Source organism: Periophthalmus magnuspinnatus, chromosome 14 (assembly GCF_009829125.3).
Source record: "Periophthalmus magnuspinnatus isolate fPerMag1 chromosome 14, fPerMag1.2.pri, whole genome shotgun sequence".
In the NCBI taxonomy this organism is placed as follows: Eukaryota; Metazoa; Chordata; class Actinopteri; order Gobiiformes; family Gobiidae; genus Periophthalmus; species Periophthalmus magnuspinnatus.
Genome location: NC_047139.1, coordinates 2,184,122 through 2,195,822, shown reverse-complemented (window position 1 = coordinate 2,195,822; position 11,701 = coordinate 2,184,122). Strand labels below are relative to the sequence as shown.

General features: G+C 39.6%; 1 protein-coding gene across 2 annotated transcripts in view; it reads left to right on the top strand.

Annotated features, from left to right (window-relative positions):
- Window positions 1-11,701, top strand: part of LOC117381215 (NACHT, LRR and PYD domains-containing protein 3-like) — an 81,297-nt gene that overhangs the window by 16,287 nt on the left and 53,309 nt on the right. The gene's annotated exons all lie outside the window — the stretch shown is intronic.

Here is an 11,701-nt window from a genome sequence, read left to right as displayed (position 1 = left end):
GTGTTATTGATATTAGCACAGAAAGACAAACCACTGACAAACAGCCATATCCTGTTGACATTTTAATCAGATCAGTAGACTTGGAGAAACAAGAGTTCATTTTTGAAAACATTCTCTTAAACAAAAATAGAACAAGTATTTACAGTCACTGGTAAAAATACATAGAAAGCATCGGCGGCCATTTTGTCTTTGTAAAAGACATAATCCAGGAGAGAGAGGGGAAGTGAGTCCAGACCAAACACGACCTGTGCAGCAGCAGCAGCTTATTCATCTGAGACAGTGAGGAAGGAAAACAGAAGAAACACAAATGTAAATGTGTACGAGTGTGTGAATGTGAATACAAGAAACAAAAACAAAATGACTATGGACATTCAGGATGAACTAAACTAGGATTAAACCAGGACTAAACCAGGAGTAGACCTTTGTGATTTTAATGTCTTTCTTATTTTGTAAAGCACTTTGAATTTTGTGTGTGAATTGTGCTGTACAGATAAACTTGCTTTCCATGGCTAAAAATGTACTCAATTACAAGTACAAGTGCTACTTCCAAAACTGTTCGAAAGTAAAAGGAAAAAGACACATGAAAAATACTATTCAGAGTACAAGTTACTTAAAAAGCTGCATTTTAGTTGAGTATTCTATATAAACTAGATTGTTTGAAGCTGAATTGAATGATTTTAAAGCACAATCTGCATTGTCTCATGAGAACAGGTGATGCAGAGCTGTTCTGGATGTTTATTGTCTTAGAATGGAGCAGATACAGTAGTGAGGCAGCTGTACATTAGGACGACTGGGTACTCAGTATCTATGATTTTAAATGTATTTAATTACAATTATATGACTATCATTTTACACAAGTACAAGTACAGGTTTAAATAAATCTATATTTACAGTAACGTCAGTATTTGGAATTAGTCAGGCCCACTTTCCACCCCGGTATTAAGGCTCGATTTTGTCATCTTTTTGTGAGTAAATTTCTATGTTAAAATGATCTGCTTATCTTTTGGCAAGGTAGGGGTTAAAAAAACAATGAACTTTTGTAGTTAAAACAGTTTACAGTTACTATTGAATAAATGCACAGAGCACTTCCCATAGAGGAGTCTGTGCCTGTCACGGTTCCTGCTCTGCTCTCCCTGTGTCCTCGTCTTCCCCCCTCCCTCACCTGTCTGTCTCCGGAGCTGGGCGGAATCCGGACTCCTCCCACGCGCACCTGCTCCCCATCAGCGCAATCAACGCCACCTGCCGCGGATAAGAGGGGTCCGGACGAGTCACTCAGTGCCGGAACGTCCGCGTGTTTCACGTGATTATGCTCTTGGCTTTACTCCGATTTGGAATTCTGTCTCCTCTGGCTTACCGGAACCTTGTCCCCTTTTCCTCCAGGAATCCGCCGGGAACCAGCTCCGGACCTCCCCTGCTCGTGCACCTCGACCCTGGTAGGATCCTGTCTCGCTCTGCTCCCCGTACACCTCGGTCCCTTCACGTCCACGGCTTCGCAACCACGCTCCCCAGCTTCCATGGTTTTTGGACTCTAGCTTTGTCTATGAACACGAACTTTACTACAGACTATTACCTTTGTGCTCACGATCACTGTGAATAAAGACATTGTTAAACTTTACGAGTCTGCACCTTTGGTCCCTACGTCACACTGGTTATGACAGTGCCATAGACACGCAACAACGCCACCTTTTGAGCACTCACTGCTATAACAAGCAAAACATTCAAGTTAAAGTGACATCTCCACGACTGATTTACCTTTAAATGATCAATATTTACATTGTCAATACCTGTATGTGTTGTGCTCTTTTATAATAGTTTGTAGCTCCCAGTTTGTTTGTTTGTTCTTCTTTAAGCTCCTTATAATGTATATGGGCTTCTGTCTTGTTCTTTAGCTTTAAAAGTTGAATAATAAGATTGGGAAGCACAAATGACATTTATTTAAACTGAAGCAAACCTTTTTGACCTAATATCATCATGTAGATAAAAGGTTTAAGTGATATTTACAATGACTGATTTGACTGAGTCCAGTTGTTTTGTAACAGTAAAATAAAGCACGAGTGTGAACTGTACAGTCCCATTAACTCAAAACAACCGTCTCTACAGAATTTTGGTACCACTTTTAATGGCCTTAATAAAGCATGAACAAAGACTTAAATCATCATGAACAAATGGTTTATAAAGAAGGTTTAGTCAGTACTTTATACCCAACTCCTAACCCCTTAAAGAAAACCTATTGTGTCTGATTTATAGTTATAATCTCTGACACCTGTGGATCATCATGTTATAATTTGGACATTTTAAATTGCAATATTCATCTAAAACAACTTGATAAAAGAAATAAGTCAATAATAATAATAAACTGACTTCTGTGTTAAACTGCGGTGCCTGAAACTGGGAGCTGACATCACTGTAAACGTCATCACAACAAATGACTATATGAAGCTTCTGAATCCTACTGTTGAATTGCCGCAGCAGTAGAGCAAATGTGAATAACTTTTTCTCCTAAGGGAGAGACCCCCGTGGACCCCTAACGGTAACCCATAAAAACCCTTTAACCACACAAGGTTGGATAACCTACCAGTAGTGAAAAGTGCAAAAACAAAGGAGACGTACCAGTCTGGAGCGATGCTTGTTAAACATTGACCAGGATATTAAAATTTTAACTACTTAAGAGACTTCTCAGAGAGGCACAAATGAGATGCAGTCAGTGTAAGTGTCTTTTTTGGGATGTTTATTGCTTTCGCCGCCCAGGATACACAAGGACCCTCAATTGTAACACATGACAGGATATGAAAGCAGCCCCTGCTCCTTGCCTGAGTCAGTGCTTGGGATTAGGCAGCATAAACGGTGTATTGGAGCGGTGCTAGTCACCATGAGGTCCCATACACCATTCACTCCCCCAGAATATAAACTGAAAGCCTAACTTCAATTTAAATGTGAATCCGGCACCGATGAGACCCGAGCACCATACAAAGCAAAACCCAACGAGGGATGAGACGCATTGCCACACCATACGCCAGGGAATTGATCTCAGCGGACCAGCCAGACAAACAGTAATTCAGTACATGAGAGCAAGTATCGCCCCTCAGTAGAGAAGAACCATCTGCTCTCAAAAATAAAGATTATATACAGTTCACAAGGGGCATTACATCATCATTGTCCAGTTATCAACCAGTTTGAGAATTGTCCACTCCCATGAACTCTGTGACTCCGTGACACAAGTAATCCCAGCGCAGACTTTTAGTTACAAATACAGTTATAGTTAAGATTACAGTTAGTTCTGAAATTACCGAAAAAGGAAGTGGGGACTTCCTGTTGAAGTTTCCTCACTATTGTATCTTAACTCTGACATAGGCCACGATGGTGTTTGACAATTATTTCTAAACAACTTATGTCTAATTTCAACATATCATTTTAAACCCAAATATATCACATAAATATAACATCATTTAGTGTCCCCATGTAGAGCAAAAGCATAAATGTAAAATTAAAGGTAAAAGTAAATTTATCAAAATGACAAAACTTTGCATATATAATGAATAATTGAATAACATAATAATAAGTATCCTTAGCAATTTAGCTCGGCAAATTAATCTCTTATAACTACTACATGATATTTTTAACTACTAAAGCTTTATAAGCTGTGTGGCGTCAGGTTCACTCACCCTTTGGCGGCCTCTGCTGGTGGATAGCGAGATCCATCAACACCAATGTGCATCATCGATTAAAGAATTAGAATTGGTCTGATTTAATTATTTACTAAGCCTGAATAACATTATTGTTCATGCTTTAATAAGCCTAATTAAGGTGTAGTTATTATAATGTGGTACAAAACTTTCTTTAGTCTCGTCTCCAAACTGTACTACGGATCAAATGATCAAATGTCTGGGTAGGATTAAAAGGACCAGCAACCACTGTGGAAGTCCAGAGAAACATGAGGTTTTTATTTGACCTTCTGACTTTTACAACGTTTTACTAAACTTAATCTACATAATGTACATGACACTTTGCCTTAAAAAAGCAGCTATGTTTCATTTACAGTGACTCAGCTGAGGTACTACCTGTATTTCTCTGCATCTTGACTCAAACATATCTGTTGTAGTTTAAGTGTGACAGAGGCAGGGTTTTCACCTTCACATAGATTTTTGATGTGGTAGAAAGTGACTTGATAAGTTCCAAACATCAGCTCACTGCAGTACATTTCCATAAGCACTTTCACCTCTCTGTGGGTGCGTTTACGAGGGGAAAAACTACACAATCTGGAGGTGGGTCCCTGGGCTCCTGACAGGTCGCTCCAGTGGTATTCATTTTCCTATGGGGACAATCAAAATGTAAGTTACATCAGTAAATCAGTATTTCACTGTTAAGTACTTAGAAAATTCATGACTTTTTCACAGTGTAAACTTTTGCAGCAGCCTAATAATACACAGTTAGGTCTATATGTACATTACATTTGGGGCAACAGTAGCTCAGTTGGTGGGTGTTTGGTGGTTCAAATCCTGCTCTGGACGTTCAAATCCTGCTCTGGACCTCACCCTCAGTGTCTGCGTACACTGGTGTATGAATGTGTGTGTGAATGAGTGAGTGCTTCCTTGATGTAAAGTGCTTTGAGTGCCATTTTGAGCAGAGACTTGGAGTTCCCTCATTAATTGTCAATGCATTAACGTGAAATTGAGCTGGACTTAAATCATGTGTAATGTGTTTCAGTTGTACAGACATGAAGAATGGAGCGTACCCTTACCATGGAGGATATTAAAGAGTCAATCCCACACAACTATGAACTGATGTAACACCTGTGCAGTGGTGGCTTTGGTCAAGTGCCCAAAAAAAGACACTCAGGAGGTTGTAGCGCTTAAACTTATTCAAACAGGACACAGAGAAGGAGGTAAGTCCCTGTTATGATACTATTTAAAGTGCATATGACAGCTTTTCACACATTTACAATTATGACTTGGTTTTGGTGGGGTAGTACATGCGCTAAATAATGATCAGAGTTTTACATGAGTTAAGTGGAAAAAATAAGTACAAAGACACACAGGAAGTAGCAGTGAGTTTTAACATTGATCATAAACTGTGTCGACGTTTATTTTGAAGTCTAATTATTACTATTGTGTAATTAAGGCAAGTCTTGGCCCTTGTTAACGCCGCTGGGGAGCAGTTATGGAGTTACCTCTGTGCATATCACATCTGCTGCCCGTGTCCAACCAGGAAGGCAAATTATAAACTTCACCAAAATAAAAACAATAGAAAAAACTAGGCAAGAATATGAGTCAAATCTTAAACATAATAGTTTTAGTGAAATAACCATATGCACTTTAATGGAGTGATACACATTTTATATTGATCTTTAAAGATGTAAACATGTAACTCATTCTTCTGTGTTCAGGTCTCTCTCCTGTGTCGTCTGACGGCTGAAGGGATGGACCAGAAGAACATTGTGAAGTTTTTGGAGGCGTTCCACACTCCTTTGGGGAAAAGAATGATTTTTGAAATGTTGGACATGAGCCTAATGGACTTTTGTAACAAGTACAACCCAGTGCCCCTGTGGGATATCCGCAGTATCACCAAACAGGTATATAGAGCAGTGCAATGTTCACTGTGTGTCAAATGTGTTTACATCACTTCATTGGTTTTCACACTGATTTTCTCAAGTAATACACGACCAGCAGTGGTGGAATGTAACAAAGTAAAGGTAGTAAAGTACTGTACTTCAGTATACATGTTAGGTATCTGGACTTAAGTCAGTTTTAAACCTTTTACTTCACTACATTTGAGAGCGGGTAATGGTACTTTCTACTCCACTACATTTTTGAACTGAAAAGTAAAAGTATTTCTTAAAAGATTGAGGGGTTTATTTTTATTTCATGTTCATAATTTGAGCAAACAAAAATCACTACATTTGAAGCTTTATTAGATCTCAAAATCTGTGTCAAATACTTTGACTTTTTACTCTTTAAGTCCATTTTTAAACAGGTACTTTAATATTTTGACTTAAGTAACTAAATGTAGTACTTCCTCCACTGAAGTGACTTCCACTGAGCTTCTCCTTCATTGTAAAATCATTTGTTGCAGTACTCGTCTTATGGAAGAACTAGAATGTGAACAAAAGCATCAGAAGCAGTGATTGGAGCCTGTCAAATGTTCTAACAGCTTCACTTCTGTACAGATAATACAAAGTCATTTCTTTCACCCATATAAGCGATGGAGCTCCACAGTCCCGCCCACTTCCAACTCTGCTCTGGTCTCGTTCATTTACCATTCATTTTTCCCACATTCAAATGAGTTTAAAGACAACTAGCTATGTGCTAACTAATATCCATAATACACTTATTTTTGCATGCAGTTATGTGCTGATTACTATAAGTATGTTTGAGATGTTTTAACAACTTTGCTGTTTATAAAGTTTTACATGCAGATTTTAAATAAAAATATAGGTCTTGTCGTCATTAGTTACGTCTAATTAGCCCTGAGCAAGTTTTCAAATATATAATATACATTTTTGTGGAAAGCCTGTGGGAAAAAGTCATGAAAAATCTACTTTGGAGACCAGGGGGGTGGCCGGTCACTGTAAGGCAAGACAAGTGTATTTGTACAGCACAATTCACACACAAGGTAATTCAAAGTGTTTTACAGAATAAGAAAGACATTAAAATCACACAAATCAAAACACAAATAATTATCATAAAATTACCATTAAAAGAGAAGAACAGAATAAAAACCTTTCAGTCGTCTGCACAGATAAACAGAACTGTTTTGAGCCTGGATTTAAACATTGTCAAAGTAGAGGCCTGTCTCACATCTTCAGGAAGAATGTTCCAGGTTTTAGCTGCAGAAAACTGAAACGCTGATTCTCCATGTTTAGTCCTGACTCTGGGACCAGCAGGAGGCCGGTCCCTGAAGTCCTCAGAGTGTGAGATGGTTCATATGACACTAACATGTCAGAGATGAACTTTGGACCTAGGCCATGGAGAGACTTATACACAAGCAGAGCTTCTGTGCAGAAGTTCAAACACAAACTCTGTGCTGTTTATTGTTTCTAAGGTTTGTGAATGTGACATAAACATTAAACTACTTTTCATGTCGTACCTAAACACGAGGAAAGATTTGGTTCAGTTTGATTGTGGCATCAAATAGAAAATAACATGCTATGATGCTAACAATGCTAACATGTGTGTGCAGATCCAGAGGCTGAATAAACCCCAGAGCCTCTGTGTCAGACGTCATCACATCTGAACAACTGCAGCAGCTCCTTCACACAATGGCACCACCAACAGGATGAATGGAGTAGGATCCTGTTCGTGACGCCATTCTGACATTTAACTCAGTTCTAACATGACTTCAGAATTAACAGAACAGTACAGCAGGTTTCAGAACATTCTAAAGGACTATCCAAGGGGTCGTCCTTTAGAAACTGAAACAATAATCAATGTCCATTTTAAAAGGGACACATGCAAAATGACTGTGTTCACAGAGTCTGTGCTGGACATGGACAGATATATTGGGCTCATGGTCTTTGTCTCTAATGTAACTGATCAGGTACAACATTTGTGTATTTCTCTTTTGAATAATCCTTTTAAGATAGAACATGTGAAATACCAGCTCTAGTACTGATGGTTTTCAGACTTTAGAATGTGAAGTGTTTTAAGATTTAAGCTCAAATGTTCTGATATTATTTAATGAAGATATGATTTATTCTTTCAGAACAGTAGGACAGACTCGACACACATGATAATGATGGACTCTCTGACAGACACACCCTCTGCAGCTACAGGCCTTTACCCCACGTGTGGCTCCAGTTGTAGATAACAGGGGTGTAAATAGTAAACAGATCATGGTGAGTTTGTCTTTAGTCCTGGTTTAGTCCTTATCAGAACCAGAGCTTTCCTCTCCTCCATATTTGTGTCCTACTGGCTCATTTCATCTGTGTCAGACTAAATGAGGCCCACACAGACACAGAGCTCAGCCTCCTGTCACTCACCTGAGTGAAGCCCCGCCCACCTGGACTGGTTTAGTCCTTGTTTAGTCCTGGATTAGTCCTGTTTTAGTTGAGTTCAGTTAGCATTAGCATTAGTTTCCAGACACAAATACTTTTCTAAACACAGGAGCTTCCTCCGGTGAAGTGTTTACATTGTAGTGAAGCTCTTGACATGCTGTCTGTGATTATCCATAACTTAAAAATACATGACTCTCCTGATTTCCACTAAACAATGAATGGAGCAGGAAGTGCTGCATATTTTGAGCAAACTGGAACTAGCCAAACTGGTCTGTAAAAAGTTTCTCCTGTCACTCACCTGAGTGAAGCCCCGCCCACCTGGACTGTAGCCAATAGAGGAGCGGCTCTGACTCACTCCAGAAAGAATGAAAAAACAAATATCTTTCTTCAACTGTGCACCTTTCTCTAAGACACTTTGGACTCTTTGGATCCGCTCAGGTTTCACTCATTTGATTCTATTTAACACTGGGTTTAGTCCTGGTTTAGTCCTGGTTTAGACCTGGTTTAGTTCTGGTTTAGTCCTGGTTTAGTCCTGGTTTAGTCCTGGTTTAGACCTGGTTTAGTTCTGGTTTAGTCCTGGTTTAGTCCTGGTTTAGAACTGGTTTAGTTCTGGTTTAGTCCTGTTTTAGTCCTGGTTTAGACCTGGTTTAGACCTGGTTTAGTCCTGGTTTAGTCCAGGTTTAGACTTGGTTTAGTCCTGGTTTAGACCTGGTTTAGTTCTGGTTTAGTCCTGTTTTAGTCCTGGTTTAGACCTGGTTTAGTCCTGGTTTAGACCTGGTTTATTTCCTAGTTTATTTCCTGGTTTAGTCCTGGTTTAGTCCTGGTTTATTTCCTGGTTTAGTCCTGGTTTATTTCCTGGTTTAGGCTGTGGCCGTGTCTCAATTCACCAAATGCACCTTTTGAAGGGTCCTTTCGAAGTACTCTTCAAAGTGTAGTTTGAAGGTTCCGGTCGAGAATCTGCCCTCCTCAGTGTAGCCTCCATCTTGCTGAAGTGGGACAGGCCTACACCACGGACCGCACTTCCACCTCTGTCTTTGAGCGTACGATACGTACATTACGTACGTTATTTTTAATGATTTATTATTTAATAGAAGAAAAGTCAAGATGTCGTCGTCACAGCCATTTCTTTCTGTTTAGATTGAATATCAATAGGCAAATATAACGTTAAAGGTGATTTTTTTACTCAATTGTAGCTACTTCATAACTTAAACAAAATAAACCTTGTGAAAACGTAATAACAGAGACAGAGGTAACAATATAATTTCTACATTCATAGTCTATAAACCAGAGACACTGATTATTTGTACATAAAGTGGGATATTGCAGTTTAATGGTTCGGTATTTTGTCCAGTGGCTACACCACTTTAATAACAGTAGAGGGCACTGTTTCCCTTCTATGTCGTGCCAGTTCTTTCCATCTGATTATTATAAGGTATTTTCTAGCAGTGCAGCGCTACATCAAGCTAGTGTCTTGATTTACTAACACGAAAGTAAATGACACGTGCCACCAGGGGGCGCAGACCTATGGAATGTACCGGAACACATGAAGATTTAGTGCACGTCTCAGGACTCTGTTCTGTCCTTTCCTCAGAGTCCGTTGCTTCATTGTTCACATTACCTGTGTGGATCATTAAACTCTTCTGACTTTATGTTTCAGTCTCTTGGTCTTTGACGCTTACAATAGAAACGAACATTCTTACATTATTCTTATTGCAGTAATAATTTTTAATGATAATAATGTCTCTTATTGTCTAGCAATAACTGCACATTCCTTTATTCCATGTAACTCTCCTCCTTTTAATCATCAAAAAGACACGGCCTGTATTTATCTTTATTCAGATTTAACAGTTTCATGTTGCTCTGTTGTAGATGAGGTAAACCAGTACGAACATTTGAACGTGTATTGCGCAGTGGACTCCATTTTCTTCTCTTTTTTGCGCAGCCGCGGTGCATGACGGGATATAGAAGTGCGTGAAGTGTGCACGGATGCACGCTTCAGTTACGTCCGATCTCCATGGAAACGGTGCAAAGGGAAGGGCAGGTTTTCGGCCACATTCAGTCGGGTGGGTAGAAATGGGACAGCCCTTGTCGCACCGGAAATTACGTAACTGCCCTTCGAACCGCCCTTCCAATGGTGATTCTAAGGCCAGGTGGGCGAATTGGGACACGGCCCTGGTTTAGTCCTGGTTTAGATCTGGTTTAGTCCTGTTTTAGTCCTGGTTTAGACCTGGTTTAATTCTGGTTTAGACCTGGTTTAGTCCTGTTTTAGTCCTGGTTTATTTCCTGGTTTATTTCCTGGTTTATTTCCTGGTTTATTTCCTGGTTTATTTCCTGGTTTATTCCCTGGTTTATTCCCTGGTTTATTTCCTGGTTTATTTCCTGGTTTATTTCCTGGTTTATTCCCTGGTTTATTTCCTGGTTTATTTCCTGGGCCGTGTCCCAATTCGCCAAATGCACCCTTCAAGGGTCCTTCGAAGTACTCTTCAAAGTGTAGTTTGAAGGTTCCGGTCGAGAATCTGCCCTCCTCAGTGTAGCCTCCATCTTGCTGAAGTGGGACAGGCCTACACCACAGACCGCACTTCCACCTCTGTCTTTGAGCGTACGATACGTACATTACGTACGTTATTTTTAATGATTTATTATTTAATAGAAGAAAAGTCAAGATGTCGTCATCACAGCCATTTCTTTCTGTTTAGATTGAATATCAATAGGCAAATATAACGTTAAAGGTGATTTTTTTACTCAATTGTAGCTACTTCATAACTTAAACAAAATATACCTTGTGAAAACGTAATAACAGAGACAGAGGTAACAATATAATTTTCACATTCATAGTCTATAAACCAGAGACACTGATTATTTGTACATAAAGTGGGATATTGCAGTTTAATGGTTCGGTATTTTGTCCAGTGGCTACACCACTTTAATAACAGTAGAGGGCGCTGTTTCCCTTCTATGTCGTGCCAGTTCTTTCCATCTGATTATTATAAGGTATTTTCTAGCAGTGCAGCGCTACATCAAACTAGTATCTTGATTTACTAACACGAAAGTAAATGACACGTGCCACCAGGGGGCGCAGACCTATGGAATGTACCGGAACTCATGAAGATTTAGTGCACGTCTCAGGACTCTGTTCTGTCCTTTCCTCAGAGTCCGTTGCTTCATTGTTCACATTACCTGTGTGGATCATTAAACCTTCTGACTTTACGTTTCAGTCTCTTGGTCTTTGACACAATAGAAACAAACAATCTTACATTATTCTTATTGCAATAATAATTTCTCATGATAATAATGTCTCTTATTGTCTAGCAATAACTGCACATTCCTTTATTCCATGTAACTCCTTTTTAATCATCAAACACACAGATCTTTATTCAGATTTAACAGTTTCATGTTGCTCTGTTGTAGATGAGACAAACCAGTACGAACATTTGAACGTGTATTGCGCAATGAACTCCATTTTCTCCTCTTTTTTGCGCAGCCGCGGTGCATGACAGGATATAGAAGTGTGTGAAGTGTGCACGGATGCAGGATTCGGTTACGTCCGATCTCCATGGAAACGGTGCAAAGGGAAGGGCAGGTTTTCGGCCGCATTCAGTCGGGTGTGTTGAAATGGGACAGCCCTTGTCGCACCGGAAATTACGTAACTGCCCTTCGAATCGCCCTTCCAATGGTGATTCTAAGGCCAGGTGGGCGAATTGGGACACGGCC